The sequence below is a fragment of the Protopterus annectens genome, chromosome 1.part1, assembly GCF_019279795.1.
Source record: "Protopterus annectens isolate FY-2018-M chromosome 1.part1, PAN1.0, whole genome shotgun sequence".
Lineage (NCBI taxonomy): Eukaryota > Metazoa > Chordata > Ceratodontiformes > Protopteridae > Protopterus > Protopterus annectens.
Genome location: NC_056726.1, coordinates 373796374 through 373820949, shown reverse-complemented (window position 1 = coordinate 373820949; position 24576 = coordinate 373796374).

Genomic DNA, 24576 nt, shown 5'->3' with positions numbered 1-24576 from the left:
TTCCTGCAACAGGTAGATTGATTGCTGGCACTGTAGTACAGCATAAGGGGGATACTGCACTTCCGAGTGATGAGACATTAAACCAAGGACCCATCTGCTTCAGTTGGTGGGAACTCAGATGGATGTAAAAGATCCCATGGCATCTATTGAAAAGAGTAGAGGAAGTTCCTTGATGCCTGCCAGATTTATCCCAGTACTATAAATGCCACCTCATGTCTCCCCTGAAAAGAGGACACTAGCCTAGTGAGACTAATCTGGTCAACAAAGGAAAAACAAATACATCATACTGGACAGAAAAGTTACTTATCAACCTATTTTAAGTACACACAATTTGTTGAAGCCACACTAGATTTCTCTAAGGACATTGTCTTCAGTTCTTTTAAGTTTCTGTTCCAAACCGAAGACCCAGCTGCATGAATAGTTAATCTACAATGACAACATTCTTAGTAAAGCCATGTCTCCTATGTTACCTGACTTAAACACTAAATGTGAAAACTCTTCTACCAGGCTGCACATAAAAAACTTACAATTGACAGAGCAGTTTCAGTTTGACAGCAGACCGAAAATCCTTAGAAAGCTACTATTCAAAAAGTTTTTCCTGTAACTCAGTACTAGGCTACTTGTTGAGATGGAATGACGTGGGTGTGATGTTTCCATTCCCAGTACACGTATTCAGAAATGCACTCATGCTTGCTTGTGTGGTAAGACCATTTCCTAGAAGGTCTTTTATATTACAGGTTCTGTTCCATTTGTAAAGGAATAAGATGAGTTCCTTAAGATGAGGGTGTATTGCAGACATTCTGGCTACCTCTAGTTAACACTTCCCTGCAGTTCCAGCTGAACAGCTTGGTAATAATGTTGTAGTCAACAAACAAAATAATATCAGTTTATGCTTCCTCATGCAAACATGTCTTGTTAATATAGCAATGAATTTCAACAGCAGACATATTAATGCAAATAATCCATATCCTAGGACTATCAGCTTAGCAGAATATCTTTAATGTTTCTATAGACAGCTGCCACATGAAAGAAGTCTTGCGAGAAGTGCAAGAGAACATATTACAAAACTGATACCATGGAGAAAAACATCTGTCTGCCACTGGGCAAAGCAGGAATGAAATAACCATCAGCTCCTCACAACAGACGTAGAAACATAACCAAAATGTTTATTATGTATGTATGTATGCATCTCTCTACCTATCTATCTGTCTATCTATCTATCTATCTATCTATCTATCTATCTATCTATCTTTTTCATTCTTTTTATTTTATTCCCTTTTTTGTCTTTCTCTCCTCTTTCCTTTCATTTTACCTTTTTTCTATTCTTTCCTTGCTTTGGAAGCTAGTATGTGTTATTTCTTCTGTGGTTGTTGCATATGCAACCACTATCTTTGCTTTTGTAGCCAAGTTTCTGTAAAAAAATGTGGTGTTATATCACACAGTGATGTCACCACATATCATCTTTGTTTCTGAGGTTAAAAGATTCTCTTATCTTGAGGCTTTACAGTGCTGGCCCTTGCATCCATGTTGCACCCAGCAAGATTTTAATTAAAAACTATAAATGCTTCAACTGCAAAATGATCATGCTCGGTGCATTAAAGTTAGTTCAGTTCACCCCATGCAAGTGCTCAAGTATTTATCCCTACTGGGATAAACTTAACTACACTTCCATCAGTGTTTAGCTTTCAGCTATTTCCTCCTCACAGTCAGCAGTGGATGATGACCCCTTGACATAAAACCTCTTAATGTAAGTCTTTTGTCCAGGACCTATGACACCTCTGCCTGTCAAGCAGATGTCTGAAACTCTTTTTATTTGTAGTTTTGAGACTAGGTTGTATTTTCATCTCTCTCTTACTTATAATAGTAGCATGTTCCTGGCAGCAATTATATCATTCAAAAAAACCTCTACATTTTGACTTGCCTAAAACCATTTGCAGCTTTTCATTGCATTCATTACAGAGTTGCTATTGGGTTCAACAGGTAGCCCATAGAGGGAGTTCATTACTCTCTATGTGCATACATTGTGACTGAACGTAGTTAAATCACACAATTTTCCTACATCATTGCTGACACATGGCACTTGCTTTTAATGGATATTACAAGAGTGATTAAAGAAATGTCCTTCAGGAAGAGCTCTTACATGTTTTGCAAGGTGGTATCAGAACTGATAGCAAATCAATCCACTCATTTGTGATGTTCATTTCAGTCTTAATCCAACTAAACTATGGTCTCTTGCATTTATTGCATGTATATCAGCAGATTATATAGTGCAGTGGTGGTGCTGCGGTAGCGTAGTCGCCTCACAGTAAGACGTTGTCCTGTTCGATTCTCAGCTAGAGCGGCTTCTGTGTGGAGACATGCGTGAATGGGCGCACCTTCGTTGAAGGTTGTGCGTCAGGGCCAGCAACTCGGCATGTAAAAATCTACTGCCAATCATTAGCGGACCGGAGTTTCGCTGTGGCGACCCCTAACCGGGAAAAGCCAAAAGACACAACAACAAAAAAAACAGCAGATTATATATTACCTGTTGAAAACAAGACCATCTGAAACAGGACTATATTTTTAATTCCTTTGTTAATGGCAAGTAAAGAAATTTTATCTCCAGATAATATCAAGTTAAGTGGATAAAACACAGAACTGCTTTTTTATTAAAATATATGGCAAGTCCTTATTGGGTACAGTTTGTATATTTCTAAGTAATTCAATTACATGACATAGTCATGATATCAGGAAAAATATAAAGTTGCCTATCTACTTTGCCCTTGCTCTGAACTAGTAGCATTTAGTTGTCTTAATATACCCCCTTCTCTTAGACCATTAGCTATTGCATGCCTTCTTGTAAGGCTTTCCTATCTATTCAACTAACTTTCCAGTTATTGATTATTCCTTCCATGAAGAAATAATTTCTAATATCTACAAATACTTTCTATTTTCACCTTTTATATTCTTTTACTAATTATCTCTGTCTTGCTCACCTTCATGCTGGGATAGTAATTGTCTTCTGTAACAATGTTCAATGAGGTACTGTCCCCTATTTCGCCTTCATCTCTCCTCCCTTATTAATAGTCTTTCAGCCATTGCTAATTCCAGATTTAATTTCCTTCTTCCTATACCTACTGTTACTTATTTTTATTAATTTCACGCTAGCTTAGTTACTCACATTTGTATTTGCTCCACTTCCAAATCCTCAGTTGTCATATAAAGCATATAAGTAAATATGTAACTTAGAATAAATTCAGAATAAGGTTTTCTTTCAAGATAACTTTGTTTACTTGCTACTGAATATACAAATTGTGTACATACATTGAACATATCATGTTCTGTCCTCGCGGTATCTTGATTGCCTTTTGTTTTACACTCTGTGAGGGTGACAAATAGGGTATTCACTCAATTCATGCTTAACTTCCATTTGCTACATCATCCTTCTGTAAAACTTGTACACTATTTTTTGTTTTTTGCAGAATGTACTAACTTTTTAGTTAACTGTATCTGCCCAATAGGACTGTCTGATTTGATAAAATGTTCTGTTTGTACTCATATTTGTTCTAATTATCTTTGCCTTGTGGCAAAGGTTATGCCAGAAAAGGATCTTCAGACCATTTGAGTTATCCAATTAACCAACCAGAATAAATAAATAAATAAAATAGTAGTGTGAACATTGTGCCTTTAAATCTGCTATGCATGTCCTCTCTTGCTTCAGCTGTCTGTAATTGATGTGCTTGCTATCGCACTGACCCTAAGTATCTTCGGCACCACTGTAAAGTATAAAGCAGCGTGCACGCAGCATCCATGTAGTTTATATATGGGGCTTTGCATGACAATCCTTTTCTTCAGTTGTTGCCATGAGTAAATGGAATTATTGTCTATCTACAAGCTCCTCTGTATCCAAGTATTACTGTGGCTTCTACAGGAGTACATGAAGTACTGAACCCTCCATACATCCTGATAATTCATGTTGTTCCAACAGGATCAGATTATTCTCTACAGAAAATTTTGCTGGTGTTTAAATCATTCTAATATCCATTCAACGAAACACCATTAAAGTGTTTCTATTCTGCATCGTGTGCATAGCTCTGAGTTTTTCAAATTCCAAGTCAGGAAAGCTCCAGATTAATGAGTACCCCAATTTGATATTTTATTAACAAACCAGAAAATTCAAAAGTGGTTTTAAGTGAAAGTAGAATTTCTTCTGAAAACCACCATTACTGAAAAGAAAGTTACCAAAAATTGCCTTAGAGCAAGGATACCTGTAAAATTAATTTATCCAAATCAGCTTGTAAAAATGCCAGCATAAAATTATGGGAAAAAGTGCAAATAAAAAAAATGTCCATTACTCACTTTGCAAAACTCAAATAGTTAAGATGAATATTTCAGTATCCTTTCATAATACAGAGAAAAAAATGCCTTTGAACTCTTCAGAACCCTTGTCAACTTCCTTTGGGTAACACAAGTCCAATTCACAATGTAGCAGGATTCATTCTCAATAACATTTACAAGAAACCTTCGGAATAATATGTGTGTCAAAGTTCAGTATCTACCCTATTACTTTAATTCAAGAAAGTAATGCTAAATAAGTTGCTATATTTCTACATCTGGCAGTCTGAGATGCAATTAAACTATTTAATATTTGTGACCTAACTAAGGTACAACAATGAGGTTGATTAACTTGAATGCTCAGTACACTGTAATCAGTTCAATTGCAGACACACAAAATAATGTGTTTTGGGAAAAATACAACAACACAAGGGCATGAAATAGGAAATATTCACTAAGACATTTTTAAAATACAATTGCATCATTTCCCTATATGATAAAGAATGGATGGTTGGCAAAGGTGAGCTGTAGAATTAACTTCTATTAATGTTGCTATGTAATCTGAGCACCATTTGGGGTTCACTTCAGACATCATTTACACTTACCCTGCAATGTCTTAGTGCATTAGCTATACAGAAACACCTCTACATTATACCTTACATTTTTCAGGATGAGCAACAGATTTCATGAAATGTATTAGGAGTTATGTTTCCACTAATTTTAAAGAATAAATCAGCAGTTAAGCCTCACCAAGTGGCAGGTAAACTTTAATGACTGTGGGAATTATACAATAAAACTATTAGCATCATATATTATTTTTCAGCTCTCACCCCTTTCTTTGTACAAACATGTAGTTAAGAAATATTTCCCATATCTCTGCTACACTTCTGTTAGTTTGGTCCTACCAATCAGTATACACTTTAACCTGCTTCAGCCAGCCCTAGCACATTACAAACCAATGCAATATTGTTTCAAGATGTGTGTGTGTGTGTGTGTGTGTGTGTGTGTGTGTGTGTGTGTGTGTGTGTGTGTGTGTGTGTGTGTGTGTGTGTGTGTGTATATATATAAATATATATAGATGTGCAGCAGGTAAAGGTGATAAAGGATAATGAGGGAAACATACTTACAAGCGAGGAGAGTGCGTTGAACAGATGGAAAGAGTACTTTGAGGGGTTGATGAATGAAGAGAATGAGAGGGAGAGAAGGTTGGATGATGTGCGGATAGTGAATCATGAAGTTGAATTGATTAGCAAGGAGGAAGTAAGGATAGCTATGAAGAGGATGAAGAATGGAAAGGCTGTTGGTCCAGATGACATACCTGTGGAAGCATGGAGGTGTTTAGGTGAAATGGCAGTGGAGTTTTTAACCAGATTGTTTATTGAAATTTTGGAAAGTGAGAGGATGCCTGAGAAATGGAGAAAAAGTGTTTTGGTACCGATTTTTAAAAATAAGGGTGATGTGCAGAGCTGTAGTAACTACAGAGGGATTAAATTGATCAGTCACAGCATGAAGTTATGGAAAACAGCAGTGGAAGCTAGGTTAAGAAGGGACGTGATGATTAATGATCAGCAGTATGGTTTCATGCCGGGAAAAAGCACTACAGATGTGATGTTTGCTCTGAGAGTGTTGATGGAGAAGTACAGAGAAGGTCAGAAGGAGTTGCATTATGTTTTTGTAGACTTAGAGAAAGCATATGACAGGATGCCTAGAGAGGAGTTGTGGTGTTGTATGAGGAAGTCGAGAGTGTCAGAAAAGTATGTAAGAGTGGTACAGGATATGTACGAGGGTAGTGTGACAGCGGTGAGGTCTGCGGTGGGAGTGACAGATGCATTTAAGGTGGAGGTGGGATTAAATCAAGGATCAGCTCTGAGCCCTTTCTTATTTGCAATGGTGATGGACAGGTTGACAGATGAGATCAGACAGGAGTCCCCGTGGACTATGATGTTTGCAGATGACATTGTGATCTGTTGTGAGAGTAGGGAACAGGTGGAGGAGACCCTGAAGAGATGGATATATGCTCTAGAGAGAAGAGGAATGAAGGTCAGCAGGACTAAGACAGAATATGTGTGTGAGTGAGAGGGAGGATAGAGGAATGGTGAGGATGCAAGGAGTAGAGGTGGCGAAGGTGGATGAGGTTAAATACTTGGGATCAGTAATTCAGAGTAATGGTGAGTGTGGAAGAGAGGTGAAGAAGACAGTACAGGCAGGATGGAGTGGGTGGGGAAGAGTGTCAGGAGTGATTTGTGACAGACGAGTACCAGTAAGAGTGAAAGGGAAGGTATACAAGAGGGTAGTGAGACCAGCTATGTTATATGGGTTACAGACAGTGGCAATGACAAAAAGGCAGGAGTTAGAGCTGGATGTGGGAGAGTTAAAGATGTTAAGATTTGCACTGGATGTGATGAGGGTGGACAGAATTAGGAATAAGTATATTGGGGGTCAGCCCAGGTTGGAAGGTTTGTAGACAAACCAGAGAGGCAAGATTACGTTGGTTTGGACATGTGCTGAGGAGGGATGCTGAGTATATTGGGAAAAAGATGCTAAGGATGAAGCTACCAGGTAACAGGAAAAGAGGAAGGCTTAAGATAAGGTTTATGGATGTGGTGAGAGAGGGCATGCAGGTGGTTAGTGTGACAGAGCAAGATGCAGAGGCCAGGAAGAAATGAAAACAGATGATCCGGTGTGGCAACCCCTAATGGGAACAGCCGAAAGAAGATGATGATATATATTTATATATATATATATATATATATATATATATATATATATACATGGAGCCCTTACACTCCCTTAGCATGGTGTTTATATATATATATATATATATATATATATATATATATATATATATATATATATATATATATATATATATATGGGTACATGTCAGTCGACCGACAAGTCGGAAGACCGACATTCACTCCACCGACACATGAAAACATCGAAAGCGCAAACACGGACATTTAACAGGTAAGACTTTTAAATTCGCTAATCATGCCTACCATGGTTTAGTAAGTGTGGTAGTGTTATGCATGTGTGGTAGGCATGATTAGCGAATTTAAAAATCTTACCTGTTAAATGTCCATGTTTGCGCTTTCGATGTTTTCATGTGTCGGTGGAGTGAATGTTGGTCTTCTGACTTGTCGGTCGACTGACATGTACCCATATATATATATATATATATATATATATATATGTAGGTATGTATGCATGGAGCCCTTGCACTCCATTAGCATGGTGTTTATATATATGTAGATATGTATGTATGCATGGAGCCCTTACACTCCATTAGCATGGTGTTTATATATATGTAGGTATGTATGTATGCATGGAGCACTTACACTCCATTAGCATCGTGTTTATCTATATGTATGTATGTATGCACAGAGCCCTTACATTGCCTTTTCATGTAGAAAGGCCATACACTGAGCTGTATAAGATGGAGATTTTACCTTCATAGTCATTGTCTGCTTGCTGCGGCCTCCTCTTCAGACTCATATTTAGTAAATCGCTAAGTACTGATACTGAGTATTTATACTGAGTCACTGAGTTTTGAGTTACTTACTTGCATTTACTTATGTTATATAAGTATGTGAAGTACTTTGTGATAAAAGTTTCAGCCAAAATCTGGGCCGCAGGAAACTACAACAACCACTTTGAGTGGAATGATGACACTAACCAAAAATTAAACAAACAAAACAAACAAATATCATCCAAATATAAGCACATAAGAAAAACTATCAGATCATACCTGAGTGTCAGAAGATAAAACAGCCAGCATTATTACACACAATAAAGAAAAAAGAAGTCATAGCTCATATATCATGCTTAAAGTTACCTGACACAGTATAGGTTGTCGAAAACAGTGTACCAATATCATGTAGTACACTTTAAAATGATAATCACACTGAACAGAACATCCTGTTACCACACTAAGTTGTATGGTGGTCATTCAGACGTCTGTGACTGCTGTCTTCTGCAGTGACAAATACCTATCTGTATGCATTATGCTCATCTACCACTAGAGTATCTTTAGAGGGTTAATTTAATTGGAAAATTCAAGTACAGCTCTGTTCTTCTTGTGAAATTTCATTACAAGGCTGCCATTTGATCTATGAAGTTACAGATGAAATCGGTAGCTTCTCTGCCTTAGCATTCATAGTAAGTACTTTCTCAAATTATTTATTCAAATTCTAATCCCATAGTGGATATCAGTTTATTATAATTACCTTGAAAGCAGTGCCAGTATCTTGCTCCAAGGTAGTATACCGCATTTCCGCTTACTGTTATACATGTCTTCTATGTGTACATTATTTTGATTTTATCCCCTGTACAAAGCATAAACCATTTCCTTCCTTATGCTTTCTAGCAAATAGAAATATAATACTGCTGTCAGGATATCGTTATGAAATGCGCGTTTAAGAGCAGTCATAAGTATCAAATGCAGGAGAAGCCCCATGTGACAGTCTCTATATCCACAATTTCATCTCTCATTCCTCTTCATCAATATACAATTATTCATCCCATCCCAAACCATACCATGCCATACCACACCACACCATACTACATCATCCCATCCCGTACAACACCATATCATGCCATACCAATCCACACCATACCTTCCTATCACATCTCATCCCATAGCATATCATCTCATCCCATCCCACATAATATCATACCATAGCTAACCATGCCACACACCACACCACACAACCCTATCCCATCCTATCCCACACTACACTATATCATGCCACCCCCTCCCATACTACACCATGTCATGCCATCCCATCCCATTCCACACCATATCATGCCACAGCACACCATACCACTCCACACCATCCCATCCAATCCCATCCTGTAGCACACCATCTCATCCTATCCCATCCCATCCCATCCCACACAATACCATGTCATACATGCCATACCAAACCATACCACAACACACCATACCCCACCATCCCATCCCATATAACTTCATATCATGCCATACCACTCCACACCATCCCACCCCATAGCATAGCATACCATCTCATCCTATTCCAACCCACACAATACCATACAATACCTAACCATACCATCCCATCTTATGCCACACCATCTCATGCCATACCACACCACACCATACCACTCCACACCACACCATCTCATCCCATCCTACACAATACCATACCATATCACACCACACCATCCCATCCTATAGCATAGCATACCATACCATACCATACCACACACCACACCATTCTATATTACACCATACCATATCATACCATACCACACCATACCACTCCACACCACACCATTCCATCCCATCACATCCTGTAGCACACCATCTCATCCTGTCCCATCCCATCCCACACAATACCATGTAATAACATACCATATCACACCAAACACCAGACCATACCATACCATGCCATACCAAACCATACCACACCACACCATACCCCACCATCCCATCCCATATAACTTAATATCATGCCATACCACTCCACACCATCCCAACCCATAGCATAGCATACCATCTAATCCTATTCCAACCCACACAATACCATACCATACCTAACCACACTATCCCATCTCATGCCACAGCATCTCATGCCATACCACACCACAACATACCACTCCACACCACGCCATCTCATCCCATCCTACACAATACTATACCATACCACACCATCCCATCCCATAGCATAGCTTACCATACCATACCACACCACACACCACACCATTCTATATTACACCATACCATATCATACCATAACACACCATACCACTCCACACCACACCATCCCATCACATCCCATCCTACACAATACTATACCATACCATACCACACCACACCATCTCATCCCATAGCATACCATACCATATCATACCCCAAAACACACCACACCATACTGTACTACACCGTACCATACCGTACCTCACCATACCATCTTATCCCACTGCATGCCATCCCATACCATAAAACACTCTTCATTTGCTTTATTATCCAATTGTGTGTACTCTTTAACACCAGTAGGTGTTTTACCTTTCGACTCTACAATTTATTGGGTTTTGATAAATTAATATGTAAAGCAGACTCATGCTTATATTTTTGGAATAGCCCAAAAGTGTTCCAGTGCAATAAAAATAATAAAAAGACAGCAATAAGACAGATTACAAGAAAACAATTAACAAAGAACACAAAACAGAAAAATGAAAATGTTTGAAAAAGAAAAGCACTGCATACTTTTCTCTACTTGTTCCAAAGGTCTGTATATGATTTTACTCATGCCTCCTGATGTTCTTATGTTTTCAGTTAGTTAGTTAGTTAGTTAGTTAGTTAGTTAGTTAGTTAGTTAGTTAGTTAGTTAAATGGATTAAAGCACTGATTCCAAATGACATTTTTCAGTCTCAGTCCAAAGATGTACAAAGGAATTAAAGATGAAACAATTACAAAGCAAAATATTTCCAAACCAAATGTTCCTATCACTACAAATAAGTTAATTTCACTTAGCATAGCCAAAATATAGCAAGACCATACATTGAGCTGTGCATTTTTAGCCATATTTACACTATTTGGAAGGTGGTATGGAAAGAAATGAAATGAAAAGCAAAAAAAGAAATATAAATAAAATGCCCATGTTCTTCTTTGATTAGGGGAGAGTTTGTTGTATTATATTTCTGGTAATCTGACATTACCTTGTCCAACTTGATCAATTCACTGTTTTGCTGCACTTTGCTTAGCACTGCAGTATAAATCCTAGTGGGTAAGCAGTGCAAAGGCATGGTCTAACAACAGGCAAGCCAACCTCTACACCCTTGTTGTGGCTTATGTATTTTTCTCTGTCTCATTAACTGCAGCTTAGTTGTACTATTGAGATGAATTTTATTGCTTAGGTTGAACTCAGTACATTTTTGATGCATCTTCATTATCCATTTGACTATTGCCTTAGAAATTAAGTCAAAGTTGTACATTTATTACTGCTAAATTGTTAACTAAACACCATTTCAGTACCTTGTCAGTTACCTATTTGCTGGTTGCTCTGTTGTCATTTTGTGCTCAAACTGTTTATTGATTACTGCCTTATGAACTTAACCCTAATTTAGTACTTGCGGTTGCCTGTCCATCGCCTGCCTTAGCATTAATTTGTATACATTCTTTTGCTGTCTACTGCTCCTTGCTCTGCCTGCTGCAGCAGCCTACTTGTGACTAGTGTGATTTATTTGTGGTGGTGCCTAATTCTTGGCCACTTTGCCTCTATTGCCTGACTCATTGTGAGTGTGTGCATTGTGCAGTCATAGTAAATGTTAATAGTTATTATTGCTCAGATGATGCACGGTTGTACTTGTGATACACTCCTCTTTGTAATATATTCTAAATCTGAGTATTATCTCTTTATATTTTTAGCTTTGTTATTTATCTCATTTATCTTTGAAATCATAATTTCACTCAATCCCTCTTCTTACTTTGTTTCATTTCCTGATTAGTTTAAGCCTACAACAGTAGTTTCAACCAATTTATAACTCACTGCTCTACCTAGTTCAGCCGAGGTTCTTGCCACTACATCTATCCTTTTAACTAAGAACCCTGCACTATCTATCAAGCCACCAACTGTGGAGCCACAGACTGTTAAATCTGTTTCTAGACCAGCCTATTTCTTTAGGCACCCCATGGCATGCAGCACCTGCCACATGTTTACTGGCAATCCTCTAATATTACATAGCAGAAAACCCAATTGCAAGAGATGCAATTATGCACACAGATTTGAGGCAGATCTTTCAAATTTTGTCAAAACATTTAAACCCACATATGCTGATGTAGTAAAATAAAGAAATACAAGACAATACAATATAATACAATACAATACAACAAAAAATACCCAATTTCTCCAAGACATATAATAGGTCACCTCGGTCATACATAGCCTTTTATCTATATAAACCCGCTACTCACATAGGTACACTGATATCCATGCCTGCTACTATTACATCAGCACATACTCTAATCATGCATCAGCACACTAAAAAAAGTCAATGCCTTTAAAGGAGGGAACCCTACAGGTGAAATAGATAATAATACTAGACATATTCTGGATATTGGTGGCTGCTTTGTCAGGCTTATGGACTCTACACACACCAAGCTGAAAAAGGACAGGCTAACCATCTGCTGTCTCTCAAGCACTAGGAACAGGGATATCTCCAAGGTATTTCAGGCTGTAAATAATCCAAAATATGAATTGTACCTTGGCTTGTTTCATGTTCTATCTTAGAGGAGCTGCATATAGGCATTGTGGAGTTCTCATCACTGTATACTTTTAAGGAAGGAATATTTCTTGTGTTCAGTATACTTTGTCATTATGTAGAGTGTTACCTAAATATGATTTGATTATGATATGCTACATAATTTCTGCCATTTTAGAGATTCAGCTTGTGACAGCCTGGGAGAACATTGTGTAAGACCTAACAGCTTTGTCAGGGATGGGCTGCCCCTAGCCTTTGAGGGCTTTTGTATACTTGTAGAAAATGACTCCATCCAATAATGCCTTTTTTAGGCAAACTAAAATTACCAGACATTCTGACCTGACAAAAATTCCAGCTGGACAGATGTCAAGGTAGTTCAGCTCAACACAAAAATCCTCAAAGGCAAAATGTCTGACGTGGAAAAGATTCTTTAGCTGGAGAACATGCGCATCTATGCTTCTACAGAAACACTGATAAAGTTTACAGAAACTATTCATTCTATTTAGGGATTCACCACCTATCATTCATTCAGGACCAAAAGTAGCAGCAGAGGCATTTCTTTATTTATTAAAGATGTCATACCTATTTGTCTAACCTCAAATGTTCCCAAACCTGATTTAGTACAGGTCTAGGTCACATTCAACACAACACAATTTTGCTGCTTACCATCGATGCCCTCTGCATGTCCTCAGAGAAACATATCAATACTTCATCATGCTCCTCAGTTAGAAGTTAAACCAAACACCTTTATATTACTATATTTTAGTTAAGAAAATATCAAGCAGTCCACCTATACATCCAGCATTTGTTAAAGAGGACAATGCACTAGTGCCTTGATACTGGCTGGAATGGATTTACAGTGGTGGGAGTAGCAAAACATAATAACTGAGAATAGCCACTGTTGTCCTCAGTTATTGCAGGGGCAACCTGTTGACGAGGAGGTCTCAGGTGTAAATTTGTTTTCAGAAACTGTTTGAAAACAAACAGAGAAGAAACAGGAAGACCCATAGGCAGACATGCTGAACTAGATGTAAGATGAACCTTTATAGAGGAATAAGCAAGACTAGAGGAAAGTAACTTATATTTGAACACCAGTAGTACAGTATCACTAATGGGCCCCTGGATATTGGTTACGCACCAGCTAGAAAACTGCATCCAGTTATTAATATAGCAATAACCCACGCCTGGGTGTGGGTAATGCTAAATTTACCCACGGTTGGTGTGGTTTGGTCCCGAGGCGGCCCGAGGACCAAACAAAGCCAACTGTGGGTAAATTTAGCATTACCCACACCAGAAGTGGGTTATTGCTATTATATGACATTATTTAAGAAAAGAAACTATTACTTTTCTTAAATAATGGCATAGTATAATGCCTGTTTACTGCCCTTCCGCAGATGTCTGGCATCGCGGCAGTTCTGATGTACTGCGCACTCGCAGTACATCAGAGTTGTGAGCAAAGCAACGGAGAAAGCAAGATCTCCGTTGCTTTTTTAGAGCTATGTTAAATGAGTTTAACATAGCGAGACAGTTTTAAAATAAGCAACGGAGATGTCCGTTACTTATTTTAAAACTGTCTCGCTATGTTAAACTCATTTAACATAGCTTAAACACTAAAAAGCAACGGAGATCTTGCTTTCTCCGTTGCTTTTAAAACACTGTCGCGCTATGTTAAATGGGTTTAACATAGCGAGACAGCTTTAAAATAAGCAACGGAGATCTCCGTTGCTTATTTTAGAGCTGTCTCGCTATGTTAAACCCATTTAACATAGCGAGACAGTGTTTTGTAACGAAGTTATACTAATGGAAAAAAGTCCGGGCGACCGGACCTTTTTCCATTAGTATAACTCGATTTACAACGGGCACGCTGGCCAATCAGCGTGCACGTTTTGGGTTGGTCATGGTATAATATAGGATTTTCTAGTAGCAGGCTTGCAGATCTCTGTAATACACGTCCTCATGAAATAAGCGCCTAAAAGGTATTAGAATTGAATAATTCAGGCAGTCAGTTGATATTGGGGTGTATCAAACTCTCTCTAGCTTGTGTTAGTAGATGTAGTGTATGTGGAAGCTTTTTGTAATTACTCTTGGCCAATTCCATAAGAACCACTGCTGCAAGACCAAAATGGATTCACCACAATTATTTTTGGGGTATCCTTTTGTATCTTCATAATTACCCTGGATATCAGTGGAAATGGTAGAAATACATAAAGGAATATTCCCTTCCAAGCAAATGACAATGCATCTATTTTCCAGGCTTGCTTTCAAGTGACCAGGGAAAAAAATGTGTTTAATTGCCTGTTTTGAAAGGAGGTGAACAGATCTATTTGGGGTGTTTCCCACAACTGGATCAGTTCCTAGAAGATCTCTTCATTCAATTTCCATTTGTGAGGGTCTGTCCTGGTCCTGCACATCTTGTCTGCTGTTATGTTTTGCTCTGACAGAGTGTAAGATGCTTGGAGGTATAAGGAATTCTGAAGAACTGACTTTGAAGTTATAATTTCCAGCTTGCATAGTGGGTATGACCTTGTACTTCCCTACTTGTTTATATAACATGTAATTGTGATATTGTCTGTAATAACTTGGAAAGGTCTTGGGGACCAAAACAAGGATCACAGACAACATCTCTTTTAAGCTGATGTGTTTTGGTCTGTTTGAAAGATTCCATAAGCTTTGCACTTTTACCCCTTTAGAAGTTGCTCCCTAAACAAAATATGATGTGTCTAACAGATTGGATTGGGGTGTGAGTATGGAAGAGGAAACCTGGGGTCAGCCGAATTTTTTTATCTCCACCAATGCAGGTCCCTTTTTATAAATCACCAAACTGGAATTTGATACTCCATAGAATGCAGATGCTGAGTCCATGTGTTTTTTAGAATCCATTGTATCTTTCTCAAGTGTAATATGGCAAGTGATATCATGAGAATCATAGAAGGCATGAACATTAAGATTCTGAGATATTCTGTTGTAGAAGCCTGAGACCTATTGGACGGGTTCAGAAACAACTTCCAGAGAAAGATCCACCTTATCTTGTGTTAAAAGGATCTTTGGAAGAAAAGAATCTCTAAACCATCCCAGAAACATCATCCTGTAAGAAGGAGTCAAAGAGGATTTTGCAATATTTATCTGAAAGCCTAAATTGGTTAAAAGAGATACCATGCAAATGACTGTGGACATCTAGATAAAGACTCTGAAAAGATGTGAATGCTATTCAGTCTGAAATAAGCTATGACTGAACCTAGACATTTTGTGAATACCCTTGGAGATGTAGATAAGCCAAAGGGTAAAATGCAGCTGCCTGTTGGGTGCCAGGATCCGCCACATAACCCACGCACTCAGGTCATTCCACAACAAGTACAAATATGACTCTGTCATTGTCCATGTTGGTGTGAATGACCTGAGACGTACCTCCCTGGACTACATGAAAAGAGACATGGAAGAGCTCTTCGATCTTGTAGCCCAGGCAGGTATGACCCTAGCCCTGAGTAGCATTCTGCCATCACCCAGAATTATGCCGCAGTACAAGGACAAAATGATTGACTTCAACAATTGGCTAAGCTTCTGGTGCCATTCTAAAGAGATCTAGTATCTGTCTGCCTGGGATGACATGGTCAACAGACCACAATGTATTATCTTGTGTTAAAAAGATCTTTGGAAGAAAAGAATCTCTAAACCATCCCAGAAACACCATCCTGTAAGAAGGAGTCAAGGAGGATTTTGCAATATTTATCTGAAAGCCTAAATTGGTTAAAGAGATACCATGCGAATGACTGGGGACATCTAGATAAAGACTCTGAAAAGATGTGAATGCTATTCAGTCTGAAATAAGCTATGACTGAACCAAGACATTTTGTGAATACCCTTGGAGATGTAGATAAGCCAAAGGGTAAAATGCAGCTGCCTGTCGGGTGGCAGGATCCGCCACATAACCCACGCACTCAGGTCACTCCACAACAAGTACAAATATGACTCTGTCATTGTCCATGTTGGTGTGAATGACCTGAGACGTACCTCCCTGGACTACATGAAAAGAGACATGGAAGAGCTCTCCGATCTTGTAGCCCAAGCAGGTATGACCCTAGCCCTGAGTAGCATTCTGCCATCACCCAGAATGATGCCGCAGTACAAGGACAAAATGACTGACTTCAACAATTGGCTAAGCTTCTGGTGCCATTCTAAAGGGATCCAGTATCTGTCTGCCTGGGATGACATGGTCAACAGACCACAATGCTTTGCCAGAGATGGCCTGCACCTGTCACCCCTGGGATTCCAGATACTGGCTAAGGTTCTTGCCAACCCTATAGTGCCTTTTTTAGGCAAGGTTCAAATGACAAATTCAGCACCGTAACAGGAACAGGCAAGCAAAAACCGAGGGTGATGCTACTCAATGCCAGAAGTCTAAATCTCAAAATGCACTCACTCGAGGCACTCCTTAAAATGGAGAACATCGATATCTGTGCAGTGACTGAGACCTGGTTCAAGGCTCCAGAGAGCACTCCTGCACTACCAGGCTATAATTCATACCACACTTTTTGGCCATGTAACCTGGACCGGAACACCAAAGGCGGAGGTGTATCCATATTCATTAAGGATATCCACACCTCCAGGCTAGTTGCTCAGCATAATGCAGCATAATGCAGCCGAGGTTATCCAAGTGCAACTAACTCTGGGCAAAACTGCAATCCAAATTGTAGCTTGCTACAGATCACCCACCATGCCCCAGGATTCCCACTCCTCTTTTCTTGATGTACTGGAAAATATTAGGGTTCAACAAAACACCTAATAATGGGCGATTTCAACTACCCCACCATTAACTGGGAAAACTACTCATGTACCAACTCCTTCGCTCAACGCTTTCTGGAATTCATAAACTCCAATGCCCTGGATCAACTTATCCACACCCCCCACCAGGGGCAACAATATCCTAGATCTAGTCATTACCAATATGAGTGACCGGTGTTCCACACCTGAAGTCAATACCTCATTGGTCCGATCTGACCATAAGCTAATTACCCTAGATATCCACATCCTGCCCCCATTAAGGAAACCATAATAAAAAATTTCTCCAAAGCCAACTTCATGCTTCTTAAGACAGAAGTGGTGAACTTCATGACACCCAGATGGACAATACAGTTACGACTACTGAATCCTACACAATTGCACTGTATAAGCACTTACATGAGTGCATGGATTGTGCTATCCCAAACAGAACCAAGACGCTATCCTCCTAAAAAAGGAAGCCAATCTGGTGGTCCCCTGCCATAAACAAACTGTACAACAGAAGGAAGAAACTCTTGCAAAAGAGAGTAAAATCCCACGAGTGGAGGAGCTCCCTGGACAGCCTAAGTAAGAAGCTGCGATCCCTGATAAAATCCTCCAAAGCTAGTTACGAAAACAAAATCGCCACTGATTCTAAAGACAACCACAAAGCATTCTATAGCTATGTCAAAAATTTGAATGGTAACACTCAGATCTGCTCTGAGTTACAGCACAAGGGCACTAAATATACAGACCCAGCTGATATTGCCAACATCCTGGCAGATAGGTTCAGTGCTAACTTTACCCCCCCTCTCACCCCCTAAAGAGCCTATTTCTATACCGGAAGAATGTAAAGTTCCTGTAATCAAGGCTGCACAGGTAAAAACCACACTCTCCAAAGCCAAGAACACAGCATCCATGGGAACAGACAACATCCCAGGCTGCATTCTACATGAAGTACAGAACGAAGTGGCACCCCACCTAAGTACCATTTTCAATCATAGCTTTGTGCTTGCTGAATGGTGCACAGCAACGGTTATCCCACTCCACAAGGGGTGAGCCACCACGGACCCCAGGAACTACCACCCCATTAGGCTGACGAGCTTGGTCTGCAAGGCCATGGAACGTATCATCATGGAACTTATAAACAAAGACATTGGTAATCTCCAAACTCTGGATCCCACCCAGTTTGAGTTTGTAAAAGGCAGATCATGTCTCCTAAACCTGATAGACTTCTTTGAAGCAGTCACCAAAGCCGTAGACAAGGGTAAGGTGGTTCACACAGCCTATCTAGATCTTGCCAAGGCTTTTGACACCATCCCCCACTCTGGAATTATAGATAAACTCACTAAACTAGGTATAAATCTCTATGTCACATGATGGGTTGCCAACTGGCACACTGACAGAACCCACACTGTGAAAGTAGCAGATTCCAAATCCGACTTCAGACCAGTGACAAGTGGAATACCACAGGGTTCAGTCCTGGGCCCTCTCCTGTTTGGTATTTACTTCTCTGAAGTACAGGCTAACACAGAAGGTCTTTGGCTAACGAAGTTCGCAGATGACTGCAAACTAGGAGCCATAATCAAAACTCCTAATGATGTGGACATACTACAAAAGGGCCTCACTGAGACAGATGCCTGGTGTCAAAGCCATGGCCTCAAGCTCAGTGCCAAAAAGTACATTGTCATCCCCTTTGGTAAAAACTCTGTACCCATGAACTACAACATAGGCGGTAGTATACTTAACACTGAAAGTGTGATAAGAGACCTTGGGACACAGGTGGACAATAGTCTCTCCTTTGATAATCACATTGCTGCAGTAGTCAGGAAGTCCTTCTATATGGCATACCTCATCACAAAAGGTTTCTCATCCAGAAAAAAAGAGGTCATTGTTCCCCTCTACTCATCACTCATTAGACCCATTATAGAGTACAACGCTCCTTTTGGTATGTACCTCACAAGACATCTCCAACAACTGGAAAGGCCACAGAAATACCTCACAAATAGGATTACCAGCCTCAAACAGATGCCCTATGCTGACCATCTCAAAAAACTCCAGCTTTACTCTGTCGCATATTGCCTACTCAGAGGTGATCTCTGCCTAACATACAAAGCTATGTCAAACCCAGAGCTGTTGGACATACTCCACTTAAAGAAATCCCAATCCCTCCGAGCTACATGCTCTAGGGACTTAAACCTTGTCACCACAATAAACAGAACATGCCGGAGGGATAGATTCCTGTCCCAGAGACTTTCCATACTCTGGAATAAACTACCTATCTATGTCAAACAAAGCTCCTCATCAGCACTCTTCAAGAAAAATCTTGATGATTGGATGGGAAATAGGAAATTCACCCCGGGGATCACCTCTGTGGCTCTGCTCGACAGTGGCACAGGAAAATAATTTTCTTGAGTGGCAAAAGCCAGGGTACCTTTTTGGCTGGGCTTGTATAGGCCCCAGGGCCAATAGCCTAGTACCTACCTATGAACCTATGAACCTATGAGAACTATTAATGTGAGCCAGAAACAGAGAACCTTAGAAATTTCCTGAAACCTATGGCTATAGGAAAATGGTAGTAAGCACTTTTAAGTTTAGAGTTACCAAGTAACTCCTATGTTTCTCTCAAGTCAACATTTTGAACTATGGAACTTTCAAGTAGAGATTTAGAAATAAAAGATTCTAGTACTGGTCTCAAAGAAGCCTCTTTCTTTGGTACCAGAAACATTCTGAAATAGAAACCTTTGCCCCTTTGACTTAAATGCACTGGTCCTATGACACCCTGGATGTGTAAACACTGAAGAATGTTTGAAAAAAATTCTGTTTGGTTTGGAGAGTGGGAAGGTATTCCCCTGAAAGGAAGATTCTGTATCCAGTCACATCTGTAACTCTCCTGCACCACTTGAAACACCCAGGAGTCTGAAACAATCTTTTGCCAAAAGGAGTGTTGAGGGCCAGTTTTTGGGACAGATTTTTGAGGCATTAGTTGGGGAGGGAGGGTAAGGTATGCTGGTATAGTCATTATGCACTGTTGGCCTGTCCCTTTTTCTGAAAAGACCCCTATTTGTTGCTGTTATTATACACACTGGCCATCTATATTTTTGCAATTTGTTTGCCAAAAAAGAACTGGTTTTGACTATTTGGCTTTTTTGTGTAAGAGCAAACCCAATGCGATTTGTATTGGGGTACATAAAATATTTTAGAAATTTCCTGAATTAATTTCCCTGTTTTATCATATTGTTCCAGAACCTGGCTAGAGGAAGAGCCACATGATACCTGCTTATCTAAAGCTAAATCTAAGATTTCAGACCTTGTCTCATCAGCAAACTTTTGGTTAGGTACCCAAACAATCTTATCAACATTCTAGCTGTAGCAGTTGTCCTAGACACAATATCTGCACAATCATACACACCCTTCAAAGTATGTTTACTTACCCAAGAAAGGGTAGAATCAGTTGGGATCAGAAAAGAGCTTTCTTCTGTAGGATGAGTGGGAACCATTTCCCACAGACCATCCATATGACATAGCATAAATTTCCACATAAATGTCTGGAAATTAAGAATTCTGATAGCTAAAGTGGAAGAAAAAATTCATTCACTTACCCATATGATTCAAAATTTTGCCTTCTTTATGTCCTAGTGAAGAGATGATATTTAGCACCAGCATGTTTCCAGTTGAAATGGCAGCCGGACATGACCTAATGTGAGAGAAAAGAGATGTATTAGCCTGAGGTACTTTAAACAGCCTATATGCTTGTTTTATGGACTAATGGCCAGGTATCAGGATAAGTACAACTAGTATTCAACACATACTCCAGGGCTGGCGGTATAGGAGTTATGGGAGAGAAATTAAGTTTATCCATTTGTAACATGTCATAATATATCCTTAGTTGGTGGGGCAATCTATTTGTTCCCATAAAAATACCTCATTCATCCTGGTAATGGCTGACTAAAAGAAAATTCTTCTGCAGGAGGATAAGAATTAAAGTTTTCCTCACCATCTGACAGCTGAGCTTGGGAATCTGAAGAAGAAGAAGCCCTAGCACTGTCAAAATCAAAATCATCAGGCCCTGCTTCCTCAGGAATAATTTGATAAGGAATGGCCATCCGTAATGGCTTCTGTGTACCAGGATTTAATACCTGCAATGCCTGTCTAGTCAGAGTAATGAACTCATTTTATAATAGCATTAACTTCATCAGAAGAACAATGTTTAACTTTACTTTTTTTTCTTACTAGGAGTTCAGGCAGAATAGGATATTTGCCTGGTCTAATGGTCACTTGCTCTATTTAACCCAAGAAGAATCTTCCGGAGTGTTCCTAGACCCAGAAAAAGATGGTTTTCCCATGCCCATACTGGACATTGGAACAGGTGATGTGGGCATGGCTGACCCTGTGTTTATGCTGGTTGAAGGACTTCTACAGATGAAGTAGGAGAGATAAGTGAGTGGTCTGAAGAACAACCACTGGCCCTGCAGGTTCACCCACTATCAGCAGAGGCATAGACTGAATCCATGGCAATGGCAAGGATTCCTTGGTAAGTGATGTTTTTTTCTACATACTGTAGGAGAAGAGCTAGCCAGATTGAAGTGAGTATGTATGCTCTAACTGGGGAAGAAGCACCAAAAGTGGTAAGTGTTGCTTGAGCAAGTCAATCAGTGCGTTTAAAAGCAGCACATTTATACTCACAAAACTTTCACAGTCCCTTAGGTTATAAAGAAATAAAATTGGAACAAAACTCCCCTGTCAGTATTGTTCAAACACTTGCACATATACTGACAGAATTAAAATGGTAGGTAGGCTGTCACAAGGTGAGGATAAGCATAACACTGACGTATAATTTCACTACAGTTCCTCAGTAAATTTTTCTCTCACACCAAATTTAAAGTTTACACAAGCAGTACATCATTTTTCATATAATTAGCTCCAATACACTCATGGACCTTCAACATTGTGAAAAAAACACCACTGCATCAATCTAAACCAGCTTGGGTGGCTAGAACTGCCCAGCTTGATCCAGTTTAACCAACTGATTATGGCTTATAAAATCCTTTACAATCCAGACAATACTCCTGCACTTAAAAACGTTATCACCCCCTATAACAATCCAAGGCCTCTCCAATCCTCTAACAGACTGCTAGTTCAATCTATCAAAGCTAATAACTCTGTCGGTGACTCTCTCTTTGCCAACTCTGCAGGTAGATCCTGGAACTCACTCCCAGCTGATATTACTTTACTTACCACTCTGAGTCAATTTAAGGTAAGACTCAAACAATATTTGACACTAAACTGGCTATGTCAGTGTACCAAACCTGACTAACTCTACTCTAGTATGAGTTAAAAACTGTAATTTAGCTTAGTTGTATTTCTTAAACCAGACCTATCCCAGTATTATCTCCAAGCTTTGGAATTTGTACAACTTGTTAAACCATGTGACCACTGTATCTACTGTATCTGTAACCTTAATCATTACCTTGTAATCTTAATTGTCTTCTTTGGAGCTTTTCTCCCTGAGCCTCCACTGAAAAATGGCATGAATCCAGTAGGACTATCCCAGCCAACAAATGTAAAATAAATAAATAAATAAATAAAAAACACCAGGTTTCTTTAAGGAGAAATACTGCCTTTAGTCAAAAACAGACAAATTTCTATTTTTCTTAAAGGGCAATAATTTCTGAGTGGAGGGTTCCCGAAAGGAGATTTATCTTCCAAAAATGAAAATATTAGCCAATTGTTGCTCCTTTAAAGCCTGAGAGAGGCTTCTTCTCAAGATGGCATGAAAGTGCTGAAGAATGCTGATTTCCCTCCTTGGGATAGCCACTCAGCAGTCAGAACAAGTGCTTTCTGAAGCTGACCGGTTGTTGTTTCCTAGGTGGAAAGCAACCTATATAGTCTAAGGGTTTCACTTCTTAATCTCGAATTACTGACATCCCGAATTTCAGTAACCCGAAACTATAAAGTCAAACCATTCACAATACCGAAACCCACAATGACGAATCACACAATCACGAACATACATACACCATACACCACATAACACACACACCATTCCACCCACAGCATACAAACCACACAACCCTACACTACATATAACCAGGAGGGCAAGCCCCCCTGCACCCCCTACTTATATATACCAACTACGAGATCGCACATAACATAAAAAAAAAACCTCACACCACGGCAACCTCCACTTGCACGCACACAAATACACATCACACATATAGAAACACCAACAAATCCAACACTTACACCTCCCTACCCTTACCCATTCATACAACGTACAACAGCACACACATACACTCACTCACCTGCAATTTCAGGCACTATAACACTACACACAACTTACCGGAAATGCATAAGCACAGATTTGAGATATTCAAATTCGCTCTTATGCACTTTCGGCATTCTGAATTTTCAGCTTCATGGTCTCGGGTTACTGAAATTTGGGATTTCAGTAATTCGAGATTATGAAGTGTAACCAGTCTAAGGGCTACTGCAGCAGTGGGAATGATTAACATCTACAGACACTAGAATCTTTGCATTTCAACTTTTTCAAAATGACAGCATGCTTTGTTAATCTTTAAGCTTCTTCTTCAAAAAAATAAAAACTGTCACCAAAGCCCTTGATGAAGGACCTCCCATCAACACTGCTTATCTGAAGTTAGCCAAAGCATTTGATTTCATTCCCACTCTTCCATGATAAATAAGTTAAAGAAATTAAACATTAACATCTATTGTAGTTCACTAGATTACTAACTGATGTCAAATAGAATGCACTAGGTTAGAATAAATGGTACCCTCTCCAAAAAGCAAAACGCAGCTATTAGTATCCCACAGGGCTCTGTCTTAGGTCTTTTCATCTTTGGAATCTATTTCTCTGAAACAGAGATAAATGCTAATAGCCTCTGGTTATCTAAATTCACAGACAAAAGCAAGCTAAGAATCTAAACTCCCTCTCAGATTTGCTTACTTTCTAAGAAGGTCTGGGTCACACTAATAACTGGTACTGTAATAATGGTCTAACCCTGACTGTAAAGAAATACAGTGGTAAAACTAGAGCTTATTCACAGTACCACATAAAGGGAATTCACCTCAAAACTCACACTCTGATTTGGTATTTAGGAACTTGCACAGTCACAAAAATCAGCATGTCTCCAATATTGCCAGAAAATGATTCTGTCATCTCATCTTGTCATGGTTTCTCATCCAGATCCTTATCCATCCGATTTTACTCATCCCTCATTTTCTCTTTCAAAGAATACAATGCCCCATTTAGTATATCTAGCA